A 16214-nucleotide genomic window follows, 5' to 3' on the forward strand; every position below is an offset into this window, starting at 1 on the left:
GCATCTGTCCATCTGACCCCCAGGGAGACAACTAGAGATCGAGAGCAAATCAGAGACATGAGGTGAGGCAGAAAGGCAATGGTTACAGAGGAGCAAGGGATGAGAAGGAGGAAAGATTAATACTGTAGAAAAAGACATCTGGTGGACGTGTTCGAGGTAGCTGAGGCCTTTGAGAACGTGTATTTAAAAGAAGCCCCTTGAGGATTTCTAATGAGCTGAAGAGGACGTGAGTGTCGGTCTGATCAGACTTGAGAGCAGATGTGGAGAGGGATGGTTTGAATTTCTACTGGAAGCTGTCTGGAGGTGTTATGGCCCTAATTTCAACACTAAATAATGACCAAGATCCCTCAACACACACACAGACACACACTTTTCACTGAAGCTTCATGTGTGATTGTGGGCACCCGCCCTAATCAATGCATCTGATCCTCCGTTGGTAAATGAAGGCTTTAATTCTGGCTTTCTGTTAGGTTGCATAAGCCTGTGTGTGAGTGTGTGTGTGTGTGTGTATTCATGAACTGCATGTGTGTACTTTAGCTCAGAGCACACAATTGAAAAACACAAAGGAACAGAGCGGAGGCTGGTAAAGAAAGTAGGTACTGTATGTATGTGTGAGTGAGTGCAGGCAGAATGAAAATACTGCAAATCTATGTGTGTGAAACGTTGGGCATGCTGGGGACAACAGCTGCTCCAGGGGTCTGTCTGATGTTTTTTTTTTTTCCTCTGGTGACACCACACACACACACACACACAGACGTGTGCACTCACACAGCCTCAGTGCCACCAATAACAGGAGCGGCAGCACCTCGACTTTTTCCACTGAGCCGTGACAAAATGACTTTAATTTTAATTCATTCATTGGACTTAGTTGCACAAACAAAATAAGCTCCATGCTGCCTGTTTTATTTGTGTGGGTTTTTTTGGGTTTTTTTTTTTTTAAATTGATTGAGTTGATCTCATCCCCCTGGTCTGTAACCCTGGAACAGAGCCAAGCCTTTAATTAATTGGTGACATGCTAATGTTTAAAAATGCATGAAAATCAATGGTAATTATCTTGAGAAAAGTGACATTTGGGATGATCCCAGACCCTGATGAAGAGAAATTTATCACATAAGTTTCTCTCATGCAGATAAAAAAAGAAAACAGAGCTTGAGCAGGTAGATTAATTCCTGATACTTAATAGCAGTCACATCAGTGAAATACATGTAAATGAACGTCTGTTACATTCAAGCCTTTACTAAACAGGTTCACAAAATGCTGATTAAGCCTATCAATGCCAGATAAATCTCGCTGTATTTTGCTGAATACCAGAGTTTGAAATCTGAAGTCTGTGGCGACATTGGTTTGCAGTGAGTGATTTGCCAGAGTTTAAGAGGATCACAGTTGTAGCAATAGAGACAGGGTGAGGTATATGTCTTAAGCACACATTGACAGTGTTTGTGTAATTACTGTCACTACCGTTGGGGGGGGGGGCGCGGATAAAGGTTCAACATTGCAGGTTTAATGAAGAAGAAGTGGCTGAAAACACTTGTGTTTTTTTGATTCATGTCACTTAACCCCCAATTTTCAAGGTAATTCAATCCTATAGTTTGATTTGGATATAGAGCTACAGTTAGTTGTCAAGCAGTGGTGGAAACAAGCTGTAAACTGTCATAACTTGTTATGGTGAATGTGCTTGGAGCATCATTATCATTCTTTAAAACTCTGTTTTTGGACCCCACCGTCACCTGAGATAAAGCTAGCTTTGTCTGTCTGACGTTTGCCTCCAGTCAAGTAGTGTACAGTGGGTTTATCCAAGCTTTTTCACTGAAAGAGCAGCCTGAAAACAGTACTGATAAGAGCCAGCTCAAAATAGTAAAGTGGTAGGCTGTAAAACCAAAACAATGAGCTGAAAGATGCTAAAACGCTTTGTAAAGCTAAGAGGAACTACAGAGCTGAGATAATTCCCTGGAGGCCCATCACTATGACCACTACCTTTCACATCACTAGTTACATTATTTAATCCATTGTAAACATAGAGTGTGTTTTGCTTTCATTCCTCAGATCACCAAGTTAAAGAGTGGCAGTACACTGATGCAGTGAAACGCAGTGAAAGCTCATGACGCTGGATTTCCCCATGTGAAGCCACAGTCACACACACATGCATACAACCCACAAACTCTCTTTGTCTGCAGCTCTTTTTCCTGCTCTATCCTTCCCTCCCTCCCACTCAGCCCTTCACTCTGTCATGGATCAGAGAACATGTCCCATAGTGCTTTACAGGCAACACACGTGCAGCATGTCCCTGCATGCTTATGTGACTTTACAGCTCCAACCTTGTACTGTAGATTTGTGTGTGTATGTGTGTGGTGTGTGTGTGTGTGTGTGGTGTGAGGACATTAAGCTGTGACTGCACAGGCTTTGTGAAGGCCCACCAGGAGATGTGTGGCCCTGCGTGCTCTGACATTGTGTGACCTCAAATGTTACCTTGAAACAACTTTGAAGATGAGATGTATGAACCAGTGCTTTTACGTTTAGATGCTGCATAATGAAAAAAGGATATTGAGTGAGTGAAATTATATATGGAAATCTTTTTTTATACTATGTCACTGAAGCAACTTTTTCTCTTCTGATAATTTGTGCGGTCCTTCATCTCAGGGTATCGTGTAGAAGTGTCAAGCCTGGCTGACACAAGGTTTGTTTAATAAGATCAGCATCCCTACTCTACAGCAAAGTCCGGTGGGGCAAAAAACATGAACAGTCAAATGAGTTTGTAAACAAAGGACAGATTTACCAGATAATCTAAACCACTTTAAAGGTAAAGCAGAAAGCGTGCACACCTGAATTGCCAATAATTTTTACTGCACAAGTAAACTGTTTTTTAAAGCCTGGATGATCCTTTTGAGAGATGTTGCCACATTGCCAGATTTCTGCAATTAACTTGGCAAGTACATTGTTATTATTACTGAAAGGAATGAGAGGGTTTTATTGTCCTTGTGTAAAATTGCAGTCGTTATCTCCAAGCAGGTGCAGTGCCATTAAAAAGTTAGGAAAAAAATCAAAGCATAGAATATACAAAATCAAACTAAACAAACAAGAAAAAGGCACTGGTTAAAAGAAAATGCTGTTAACAAAATGTTAGTGCATGAATAGCAAAATATAGATATAAAAATACTATGGTAGATCAATATTCTGAAGTGTGAATAATAAGACATGTTAGCAGCTCTGTGAGGCTGTATTTAGACACAATGGGACACACAGGGAATCACCATAGTCTCAGGGATTCATCATCTTAGGACCATGAAGTTGTTGAGATATTTTGGTCTGTGGTGGATCAACATTGACTTCCCTAGTGTGGCTAAAAATAGCGTTATTGGAGCACCAGATATATAGTAAATGTCATTTAACAAGAGAGAAAGTCATTAAATCAAAGCAAATACAGTTACAATGTAAGAAATAGAATATAGATATCAAAATCATGTAGATATACATTCTGAGCGGCCAAAACAATGGCCAAAAGTACATAAGTAAGACCAAAGTTGACCAAAGTTGAAATAAACTAGGATTAAAACTATTAACAGCAATTAACAGGTGTGAGTCTGCAAAGTGAAACTTTGTCTTATTGCTTTTACAGCCTAACACAGCAAAGAAAGTGTCATATTACTGTGAATCTCTGATAACCCTCGGGCCTCATTAGCTAAAACCTGGCCCAGTCCATACAGCGCTATTAATACCTAAAACCCATTACTCTGTACGTATGTGTGTTTGGTGTGTGTCTATGTGGACACTTGGGATTGACCCCCTGTGCCTTTCACACATGACCTCTTGTCCTCCCGGTCCCCGCCTCCCATTCGTCCCAACCTCTCCTGACCTCACCTCTGTTTCCATGGACACCAGAGGAATTAGGAAGTGCCCCAAACGAGTCTTGTGTCTCTGTGAGCAGACTGAGATAGTTTAACTCTCTGGGTTTAAAGGGCCTTTACGTGCTCCTTTAGATGTGCTCCTCTAAAAGTCTGAAAGTGGTGAAAAATCTTGTGATACCGAATTTTAACCCGTGGTTTTATTTATCTATCCAAAACCAACAATCTGACAGTCATGCACATCTTTCACACTCAGGTGCAAAATGAGGAAATGTGCTAAAATTCGACACTTGCACATCCTTCATTGTAATTTTTGGCAGCCTTTAAAGGTTGGCGACAGATAAGCAGACAGTGAACTGGTCTAAAAAGGGCACAGGCAGGAAAGCAACAACTATAAACAAGCTCAGATTATTTACAGTCTTTCACTTATTGCAGAGTACAGACTCTCATTCAGGCCATACTGACTGGTATGTATCAAAAAGCCCTCTGACCTAAACAACCATGCAGGTGGGAGGTAAGGAAAGGACAGGAAATTTTAGGGCAAGCACATAAGGTCAAGCTTTTCATCCCTATTTTCAAAGCTTACCACTTTAAAAGAACATGTACAGCTCAAATATTCCAAATTGATGGATGACTTCTTGTCCAACCTTGTTCTTAAACTGTATATCTTTGCCTTTGGGCTGAAATTATGTCAGACAGAGAGATAGAAATGGCAGTATTACAGCAACCACGTGACACACAGATAATATAAGGACACACAAAGAGGTAGATTAGACATGAGATAGTAAAACATAAATTCTATATGTATATACATCTGATCCTGACTAATGCTGAAGAAACATTTTTCTTCACTCTTAAGGGTATTTCCTCGTCCTCAGGGTTCAGAATGGCTGCTGTGTAAAAGTTATTTTCCGAGTGGTTTCATGGTGTCTCACAGCAGCCGATCTTTGCTGGCTGATTTCACAGTTTGGCATTTGGTTAAAAGTTTCTTCTCTTTTTCCCACTGACTAATTTAAGATGTGTCATAACTAAGTCGTGATGTCTTGTTAATCTTTCAGACTAGCTCTCAGTGGTTCAGGCCTGCTCAGCCTCCATCCATTATATCAACCTCGCGTAATCTAATTTACACACACACACTCCGCAGAGAAGGGGCTAACAAGAGACGGCGAGTAAATTTTACGCTCGAATTGGATCTGTCTGTGTCAAGTGCGCGCACGCTGCTCAGAAGCACATCTTCAGAGGCTGTGAAACAAGTTTTATGGCAGGAACGGATCAATCTGTCTTAAGTCACAGGGATCTATCTCATGTCCTTCATTTGAAAATGCCTGGCAGAAAAATGTGTAGAGCTGGCAAATGTCAACAAGCGTTCAGTGTGTGTCGGTGTGGGTGTCTGCGAGCGTACTTCTACCGCTGTGAGGACCAACAGGGTGACTGAGTGTGCGTCTTTTTTCTGCGTGTGTTTGAGCGTGTGTGCCTACAAGTGTGGGTGTGTGTGAGAAATATGAATTTGTTGGTAAATGTCAAGAAGTTGGCAGTCTAATGGTGGGGCTGACAGATGATCCATAAAGCTATAAAGTGATTGGCTCGGAGATTCTCATTCATTCTAATGCAACTGTCATGGTGAAAAAGAGTGTGTGTGTGTGTGTGTGTGTGTGTGTGTGTAGTTTGTGTAACAGAGTATAGAGGAAAGCAGTGCAGTAATGTAGTAGCTGTTTAACTACATCCAGGATGAACTTGCTTGTTGCGTACTCGTTTGTCACTTTCTTCTCTCAGCTCTTCACAGAAGAGGGTCACTGAAAAGCTTTTAGGAGTGTGTCCCTCCATATTTAATAGTTTAACTTCCTCCCTTGAGCCCTGCCTTGTTCCGAAAGAGGGAATTGATTTCTGTTATGCACGTAGAAAAACTTTGTTTTAAAACCTTGAAGTATCAGGCCACATGTTGGGACCTCTCCTGCAATATTTTGAGACAAGATGAATGTGTCTGCTCTACCTAATGCTCATGCAACCATAGTTAATGATAGTTAAGGTGTCGATAACCTGGTTTTGTTCAGTATCATAAACCATAGTAGTATTCATCCATTTTCTTGATTGTAACTTTTGTTCACACATCAAGGCTAGCCACTGTAAATGTGAAGATGTGTACTCCATGAAGAAAGCTGTGAAGAAAAGACAAGAGCAGCAGGTGTAGAGTGACACTGTTGCTGTGGTCTGAAACTTGTATGTGGGTGGCTCTGCTGTGGTGACTCTTGACTGAAGCACCCTCAGCTTTCAGCGAGTGTTTTCGCCTCTTTTTAAGGGCAGCCCTGCGTAGTTAGCATGGAAACGGCCCTAGAGAAGGTGAACAAATTACACCTTTACTGCTTGTGAGAAGACAAGAGCTGTATGATCTACTTCCTAAACTTTTAAAATGAGGTCCACACTCCATTAGACATCAAATGGATGACCAAGGCGGAGCACTTTGGGACATAAGGGGGCTAAAAATTCATCCATCAAAAGACACATCAACAGGAGATATGTCAAGGCTGAGAGCTAAAAATTATTCACTGCCCCTGGTTACCAAGCAAAAGGGTTATAGTCTTTTATACATGGCCCAGAAAAGCCTTTGGGTGCTTCAGTGCTTCCAGTTTCAACATGTTTACTCCTTTATAAACCACATTCAGCTTGACCGCAAAACAAATAATGTGTTTTGTGAGAGAGTAATCTAATCTCTTGGTTCAGCAGTTATGCTACACTGACCATGTAGGTGCATGACACCAGGATGCGTTGAGTCTCGTCCTTTTCTTCTGTCTGCACCAGCTGGGCTGGCAGAACAGAAGTAATGCTGCAAGGAGCAATTTAAAAGCTCCAGTTTTTTGGTGTCAGTCCTGTCAACAAAGCGGACAGGAGATGGTAGAGGATAAAAGGACATTAAACCGCCTCGAGAGAGGAAGAGTCAGGGATAAGATCTATCACGGACTGGTCTTTTTACCAGCAGCGGGCTGGTCTCCAACAGGAAAAACACAAATTATTCTTCACATGCAGAAAAGTCACTGTTATCATTGTATTAATAGGATTTTGTCTGTGTGTGTGTTTGTGTGCGTGTGTGTGATCCAAAGCTATAAGCCCATATCCATGACCACAGATTATGTTATAAATAAGTGCGTCTGAGCGTGTGCATGTCGATGTTTGATTACACTGTCACAACTTTGGACGTGACATTACTTGAAATCCTGTTTCAATCTCATTCCACCGCAGATCCTCTCCGAGCTGGAATTGACTATCAGCTTAAGTTGCCTTCCACCATAAATTTAAATGTTTCTGTTTACGGCTGTTTGAAAATGAAAACTGACAAAATATCCTGTGGAGCACACACACACATACACACTTCCTCCTACCATAGAGAGGGGTGGATCTATTGTATGTGATGTATATAATTTCTCCTCCTTCATGTCTTCTCTCTTTCATCTGTACTGTCAAAATAAAAAAAACACAAAAAAACCCTATCATTAATAACCAGAAAAATAAGCATTTATTCTCTTTGTTTCTTAGAGTTAGTAATCAGTCTGATGTTTGTGTGTCAGCAGATGTTCAGACAGAAAGCAGTGGAACAACAGAAGGGGCTATATTCGTGGGGATGTGTTGTTTTCATATACTGGCAAAAGACACTTTATACTTCTGTGTAGGACTGACATAGAGCCTACACCATTGTACACTGCTGTCTGCATCACTGCTATTACACCACCAAAACACTAGTTGGCGGTGTGGTTTCTATGCCACTGTGTTGAGTTGTTTGGTCTTTTCATCAACACAATCAACAGTTGCAGCAGTGGCCGCCAAAATTGTATTTTTACATTTCAGTTTGTGTATGGATCAAACAAATGAGCTTTAGATGTGTAAGTGGGCGTATTCTGTTTACTTTGGAGATTTCTAGGTTAGTTTTTTTTTTTCCTGCTGCCCTCAGGCTTCTTTATACTAAGCTAAGCTAATCACACCCCTATACCTCCATATTTGACACAGAAACATGAGAGGGCTATTGATCGTCTGATCTAACTCTCAGAAACAAGTCTTAAAGCATACTTACCAAAATACTGAACTGTTTTTTTTAAGACAGTGTTAGTTCACTGGAGAAAAGAGGGACTATATGGAGGACTTTATAGGTTTATTTATTCAAATTAAACAAAGAAAACACACAAAGAGACACAGGCAGTAATGACACATTAGAGAAAGCAAGGTTTCTGTGCATTAGCAAGAATCTACACTTTTGAAAATATGACCATTTTCAAGTGCCATGGTAGGATTTCTTTTGATGTCTTTTCTCAATTATACATATTCACTCTCCCACTCACTCACACCTCCTCTCAGTCTCATTCCCTTTCATCTGTATCTCAGCTCTTCCTCTCTGACCCGATGCTCACTCCTCCATCACCACCACATAACTCTTGGGTAAACCAAATCCTACCTGATTCCAACACGCTGGTTGACCAAGTAAACACATAAAGATCTTAGAAAACTGATGCTGCGGCTTGAAAGGAAGCAGATCCTATTACACGTGACCTCCGCTCCTCTCTGACCGACTTTCTCTGCCGACCGCCCAACATTTGACATTCGTTCACCTGATACTATCAGCCCGCACAGAGGACCTGGGATTCATTTGGTGTTAGTTTAGTCCCAGGAATCAGCAAACAGCGCTGAGAGATCAATTCACTCTGAGTGTAATGACTATTGATTCTGTAGGAGCGCAGAGACAGAGAGGGAGTTGAATGTATTTAGATAAAATAACGCTTTGCTCTCTCACGCTACGCTGAGCTTCTGTGCTGCTGTCGTCAGGTGAGCCAGAAGAGGGCTGGATGTGCATCTCAAGTGCATACACAGTCAAACTTTACATGTACATGCACACAGGTGTAAAAGGTTGAAAACGACTACTTTTACACACCACGACAGAGCAGCATGCAACTGGTGCACTGTTATAGTGTATCTGTATCTAGCGTCTCTCTTGCTTGTCTCTGATTGGTGTGCAGCCGTCTATTAAGGCTCACACATCAGACATTATGTATCCACCTGTTTTTATTCACATCTAATTTGCACATAAAAAAAATCACGAGAAATAAATTTGAATAAAAAGGCGACATACTGCAGAAAAGTTTTTACATTTGGTTGAGTTGTAAAAAAACATAAGCCACTACACTGAGCATGGACTCATGAGATCCAGCTGTGAAGTTCAGCATGGCTCTCTTTCTTCCCTGGCTGTGTCGCTTCTCGCAAACTCGCAAGAGAGGAGGTGGTGTTTGTTTGTCGGGCCATTATTGTATGTCTTAGGTTATGTCTTAGTTATTAGTTACATGTCCTCTCTTTTCCTCTTTAACATATACTGTATGTATAAAGGAAGTTGGTGGGAGCATCTGTTTAAGCCTCCAGTATTTTCCTCCAGATTCTCTCCTTTTTCTGATTTTTCCATTTTCAACTCAAAAGGATTTTATACTACTTTCGGTGAATCATGTGTTCCATCCATTTACGTCTTTCATTGACTTTTTTATTTTCATTCTGCATTCAGCATAACAAACCTTAACAATTACACTGAAATATACTCACCACATTAGCCAGAAAATTGAGTGATAGTTTTCAGTCTCAGTATTTTGTTATCTTTGATAAGTAGCTGATTATGGACTCCAGCATTTCTCATTGCAGAAAACGATGGGCATTATTGTGACATTGCCTCCTTCTTGTCCATTATTTTTATATAGTCACACATATTGCAGTGTATTATCACTAAACTACATTAAAATGCCAGACTCATCCTGGTTGGGCCTGATCAAAATGTCCACAGGGGATAATTTAAGAAATATGAAAAACTATAGTGTGTTATAACCTAATCTTCTGAAACTAAATCAGGTAAAACAGCCCTAAAAGAAAAATCCAAAGAGAAATGGACAGATTATATAAAACATTATATAAAAGCCAGCTGTCGGGCATCACTGTATATCATTTATTGTAAGACAGTTAAAGGTTTTCCCAAACTAAACCATAAGATTACTGTAGATAAACTTTATAGTGTGTGCACTGCAAGGAAGCTAACCTCAAACTTATACTGACGTTCTAGCTCTGACCTTGATACTACTGATAGTCTATCAGTCCACCAGGATTTGCTAGGAAATTAACCTGGGATTTCCCAAATCTAACCAGCTGAAGGCACACCACGAGTCGTGAGTAGAAAGGTGAGTCAGTCTTTTCCTGCTGCTGTGCTTCCTCCGTCCCTCTTCTTCTCTGTTTATTTCTTCTGATGTGTCATCACAGCCAAGAAATCCCTCATGTATTAAATGGTTGAAAGACCTTTCTGCTTCATGAGCTACCTCCTTTTCCTCTGTGTCTCTTCCTCCTCCTCCTCCTCCTCCTTTTACTTCTTTGTTTATCCAGGTCGTTCTCTGTTTTTCTCTTGCTCACGAGCCTGTTACATTTTCTCCCTCTTACATTTTCTCTAAACCTCTCCCTCCATTTGTCTCTCCCCAAGAGCAAAATCTGCCGACTCACCTGGTCTCAAATTGAGTGTGTGTGTATGTGTTGTATGTGTGTGTGTGTGTGTGTGTGTGGCCCTGACAAGCTTTGTTGGGTCATGAATCTTTTACCCTTACCAGTCAGCACAAATCCCCCCTTCTGACAGACACACATGCATTCACACACACACACACACACAGACAGACAGACACACACAGTTGGCAAGAAAAACAACTCCTGCCGGTATAATTCCCTTTGGTGATCCTGTATGTTAACTTTGTTAGAGAGGCTCGTAAAATAGACAAATAGAGAATGAGTGAGCAACAAAAAAGATGTCAGAAAAGAGAGTAGAGAAGAAAGACAGATGGGTAGAGGGAGTGAAAAATAAAACACAAAATGCTGGGGAGAGAGAGACAGAGAAGAGAAAATCTTGTAAGCTGAGGGAAGGACAAGGAGGTAAGAACGAGGGAAGGAAGGGGGAGAGCAGGAGAGCTGGACAGGGAGAGAGGTGCAAGCTTATCTCACTAGCCAGGCTTTAGCGAGGTCACACTGCAGACTGACGGAGGATGTACAGAAGAAGGAGGTATAGTCATTGTACAGAATGACTCAGAGGAAAGAGCAAGTGAGGGTTTTTTTTTATAAAAATCCTAAAAATGGACAATTAAAGGAGACAAAATTATGTAAACATGCCATGAAAAGGACTGAAGTAGAAACTCTGCAACAAAGGTTCGACATATTAGGTTGAATGCCAGTTTCCTCCCTAAAAGTCTGATTATTAAGGTTACAAAACAACATAAAGAGACTGTACTTAAAAAATAAAAGACATCATCAGTTGTTTTTTTTTCCAGTTCTTAAAAACAACCTGTTTTTTCCCTGATAAGTGACCTCCAGTGGCTGTATGAATTACAACTGTTGTCTCTCAGAGGAAAAGATGAGATCAGGGTGACGCTGTTAAAGTGCTGCAAAATCACTTGTGGAGGAGGTCAGAGTACATGGCTGCGCATACAATGTCTGACATTGACCCTGATGTCTCGCATCCCGTCTACTACAAACTGTCAACTTTAGCAGTGATAATCTTTCCATAATTTTTTACCTTTGATCACTAAATTGTTTTAATCTTGCCCAAACATTCACCACTCACAGTCACAGTCAAAGCTGGTTTCTTTTAACCATAGCATCAATCTCTTTTCACACTTTATATTTCAGTCTACAATTTACAGTGTCACTTTGTTGTATGAATCAGGTAACAGTAAAATACTCGTCGGTTTCGTACTTGAATGTACAGTGGAAGAACCGGGGGGAACAACTGAGCATTCACTGCATGATTAAAAGAATCAATAATTTCCTGGATCCTTATTAAACATTAAAAACTAGGTATATGTGCTCCACCTATACATTCATGTTATATTATTCCATTTCTTTATGTTACAGTTTATCTTCCTCAAATGACAATTGAGAGAGTTGGTTTTCTACTACTAATGACTTGTTCTTATTTCTAATTATTACAATGTGGTATGTAGTACTCTTAAACTGCACAATAAGAGCCAGGTTGTTAACACCTTTTTCTCCCTAAACTTTATTTTTGTGACCCAGTAAGACCTGTAGATATTCAGCATTTGCATTTAAATACTACAAGTTATTTCTCATGTCCTCTTAGGCTCCATTAAGTTCAAAGACTGTAGAAAAAAGTGTGAGAAATTGAATTCCCTTGATTGTTTTGGTGAGCTAATGAAATTAGGATGTGAGTAACAAACGTATGATGGAATATTCGTACATTATTAATCACTGTATCATCAATCTGTGCAGTGATGGGATTATTTCGTGTTTTTAAATGCTTGTTTTGATGTACCCACTCTCCATCAACCTGCCTTGTCCATTTCTGCTTCTGTCAGAGACTTCAAATATTCCCACTAAGACTTGAAACAACAAAAACAGATTTCTCTGTGTGTGCTAGTGAAGAGAAGGATGAACGAGTGACTGCAGTTCCCATTAGCCAAGAGAGGCTTTATGTTTTGAGCTAAGGAAAGTGAGAGTGGTGAGATAGTGATGCCATCCCTGGTTGCCCAAATTACTTTACAAAAAATGCTGTCACATTGTGTTGTTTCCCACATGTTACAGAGAAGACAGATCCACAAAGATGCAAGCTGTCAGTGCACTGAATTCTTGTCTATTTTAGGCAAAATGTTGGTGGTGAAAGTGTTTTTGCTGGTTCTGCAACCGATTTCTCCCTGTAATTGGTGAAAGTTGGTAACGGTCTTGAATCCAGAGAGAAATCTTTGTTCTCTGGTGTTTACTGATGATATGGTAGAAATGGAAAATGTTTTGACCATTAAAATCTTCGTAGCTGTGCTGGAGGTGTCTCCATGTTGTGTCAAATCATCAGTTTTAGGCTGCTGTCCACAGAAAGCAAAAAACATGTCTAGGGAACAAAATGGACAAACAAATGCAGGACTGAATAGGAGCTGGTGTTTTTTTTTGTTTGTTTGCCAAATTCTGAAGTAACTATTTCAAAGATTTTTATATTGAATATCATTTTTGGTAAGAATTCAAAGCTTGATTGCAGGATTTTTAAACAGCATCTGTCAAAAACGCGTGAGTGCTTGCTCTTGGTCTTGGACTGTACTATGCCTGGTAACAGCTGAACCTGCATCCTCTGAATAACAAAGCAGACATCTAGTGACCTAAGCTATTTCATTTGATGTTCTGTGGGTATTTCTTTGAGCCTCTGAGTGTTAATTGCCCCTGGTAAGAACTGATCTCCTGTCCTCCTAAGTTAAGAAGTAGTTGTCTAGTGGCCTAAACTAACCATTCTGATATACAGCTACTTTGGGTCTTTGAGTAGTTTGGATTTGGTCTTGGACTTTACTGCCCCTGGATAAGAATCAAACCCACATCCTCTGAATTACAAAGCAGGTGTCTAACAGCTGTAGTTAATTGGTCTGATGTTCTCTAGGTATTTCCTCAAAGCCTTTCCATGTTTGCATTTGGTCTTGGGAATTCAAAATTCAGCCCATCTGAATTGAGCATCATTTAAAAAAAAAAAAAACACATCACAAATTTTCACTTTCTACTTCAGGCACATCTGTGTGAATATTTTCTGTAAATGGGAATTCCAACATAAGAGCCTGCAGGTGTTTTGCTGCAGTAATATGATTTATGTTTGAGTGTCTGAGTAACACATGAGGCTATTTCTATTTAATTTACAGTTCTTAATATATACTGTGGATACAAGTGTTTTTGTAATTTTTACTGTGTGTCATCTCCACTCGCTTTCTCTCATCTTTCCTGTCACTGTTCACTGTCAAACACTGAGGAAATATCATAAACAATAATGACTCCCCTCCCACTCTTTCTTCTAAATTAAGCAGCGAAAGATTAAAAACATCCAACTGATCCTAAAGTCTAATAATTTTGCTTCAGAAGGAAAAAAAATGGCAAAAAAAACACTCTGACAGCTTCGCATGGGGGAGTCCTGAGTAAACAAACACTGATCCAGAAAGCGCTGATCCAGCCTTTCCTGGGCTCCCTCGATGCAATCGCTCCCCTCCTCTCTTCATCTGTTCATTAAGGTCAACCTGATTTTTTGGCGAGAGTAGGGAGAGACAGTGAGGAAGAGGAGGAGGAAGATGAACAGAGCGAGAGATGTAAGAGGATTTGGAGCTAATTAGGGGAATAGGAGGCGAGAGAAGAAGCAGATGAGAGACAGCGGCAGAAGGAAAGAAAGAGAGGCAGATGAGGGGGTAAAATAGGGGAAATGGGAGAGGGATAGACAACGGAAAAGAAAGAGTGGGCAGGTGAATTTGCTCAGTTAGCTCCCTGGTGTTTAATATCACTCTCCCACTCGTTCACTCCCCCTCTCTCACCCTTTCTTCCTCCTCCCCGTCCATTAATCCTCCTCTCTCTTTAATGTCCCCTCTTTCTTCCCACTTCCTCCTCCTTCTCCCCTACCATCCCTCTGTTCCTCTCTCCTTCCCTCAGTCGACTGATTTCCTCTGTTTCACACCTCTGCTATCAGAGGGGACTAGCCAGATGCATACAGGTGTGGGTGTGTGTCTGTGTGTGTCTGTGTGAGTGTGTGCATGTGAAGCAGGAAGTAGGCAGTGCTGCAGAGGCAGGAGAGCATGACTAATCCTCAGGACACACACACACACGTACAGATTAACACACACAAACACACACACACACACATACATACACACGCAAACACACACAGTGAAGTTGGCACTCGCTATAAACACCAGCTTCCCAGCGTTGTGCTGACCTGCCAGTATACTTAGCTCCTGCCCAGGTAATTTTTCATTCAAATTGACCAGGTGCATAAAGATGGCAGCCTCTTGAAAAGGCAGATTCGGTCCTCCCCTCCCATCCCTACAATGCAGTTCCAGCATTTTGTCCAAATGTGCAAAGCAGATGTGAATGTTGAAATATTCAAGTTTTGACTATTTATGACATCAGATATCAAATTCCCACTAACCACCACTTCATTCATTGTTTCATCATGATCATTTCAGCTACTGCATTATTGGCAGCAGTAAAGCCACGTGAGACTACATACAGCATGCAGTACAAGGCTTCAGAGCTGCTAATTCTCATTCCAACCCTTCATCTCTATATAATCCACAGTGAACAGTTATAAAACATAAAGCATGATATGAACCTAAGGCGTTGGAGTAGATCGGCCTCTGGCAAGTAATCAACACAGTTGTTTTATTTGGTAGCCATATAGTCTTTAGATGGAAGCTTCTTTGTTAGCACTATAATTGTCAACCTTAGAGATTAAGTCTGGTGATTAATCCTATATTTTTCTTATAGTTACTTTCCATTTTTAAAAAAGTGAAACACACAGTGCCCTGCTGCTCTAAATGCTCACTAAGACGCCAGTTGTATTGTAATCCACAGCTGACAGCGTTACCCAGTAAATGCAATATTTACTCCTGTTTGAGTAACACTAGCTAAAAATGTAGTTTTAGGAAATTATTTGTACTTTTTAATCAATAAAACTATATGTTTGTGGCCTGTTTTTAAAGATTTATATCTTCAGGAGGAACTGTGTGGGTTTTAGCGCTGAGAGCCACAGACAGACTCAGACTTTTTTTGCTTTTTCATGTGATTAATTGACAGTAAGAAAAACACACAATACTGCAAAACCTACCCTCTAAATTCCCCTACACTTCTAAATAATCCATGATGAACAGTTATAATGAAATAATGTAATATGAAGGCTCCTTACCTCCAGTGGCCTCCACAGAATATATTATTTTTCCATAAGCACAGAGGTTGGAGATTGCCCTGTTTGCACATGGCCTCTGGCAGAACAATCAACATTATTGTTTTTTTTTTTTTCCTTCATATTTTAGGGTCAGAACAGTCTTTATTTGTTAGCACTGTTGCTGTCAGCCTGTATACAATACTCTATCTCCTGCTTTTTTACAGCATGGAGAAACTGTGGCATGGTAACAGCTATGTGTCATTACTTAGAGCAACAATAAGGATGCACTTCCCCTGGTCAGTTTGAATCTGCATCTAAGGCAATGACATAACATGGATTTTGGATATATGGATGTCAAGTGATGGTAGGGTAAGGCCTATAGAAGTGAACACATGAAATGTGGGACAGTGCTGCAGCTCCAGGCAGATCACAAACTTTGATTGTGACATTTGGAGACATGGTTGCTAATATACCAGCTTAAGTCATTTATAGGACATTACACGTGCCAGTTTGTGCACGTTTTATTAACATAAATACATTTTACCAGCATGGGGTGGTCATAGAGGTAAACAAAAAGCATCATTATCTGATTGTAGCTTTATTTCTGTCACTCAGCTCAGCTCAGCTCAGTTCAGTTTGATTCAGTTTGGTTCAGTGTAGTTCTGTTCATCAGTGTGAATCAGTGTTGTTGATGTTGC

The sequence above is a fragment of the Lates calcarifer genome, linkage group LG3, assembly GCF_001640805.2.
Source record: "Lates calcarifer isolate ASB-BC8 linkage group LG3, TLL_Latcal_v3, whole genome shotgun sequence".
Lineage (NCBI taxonomy): Eukaryota > Metazoa > Chordata > Actinopteri > Centropomidae > Lates > Lates calcarifer.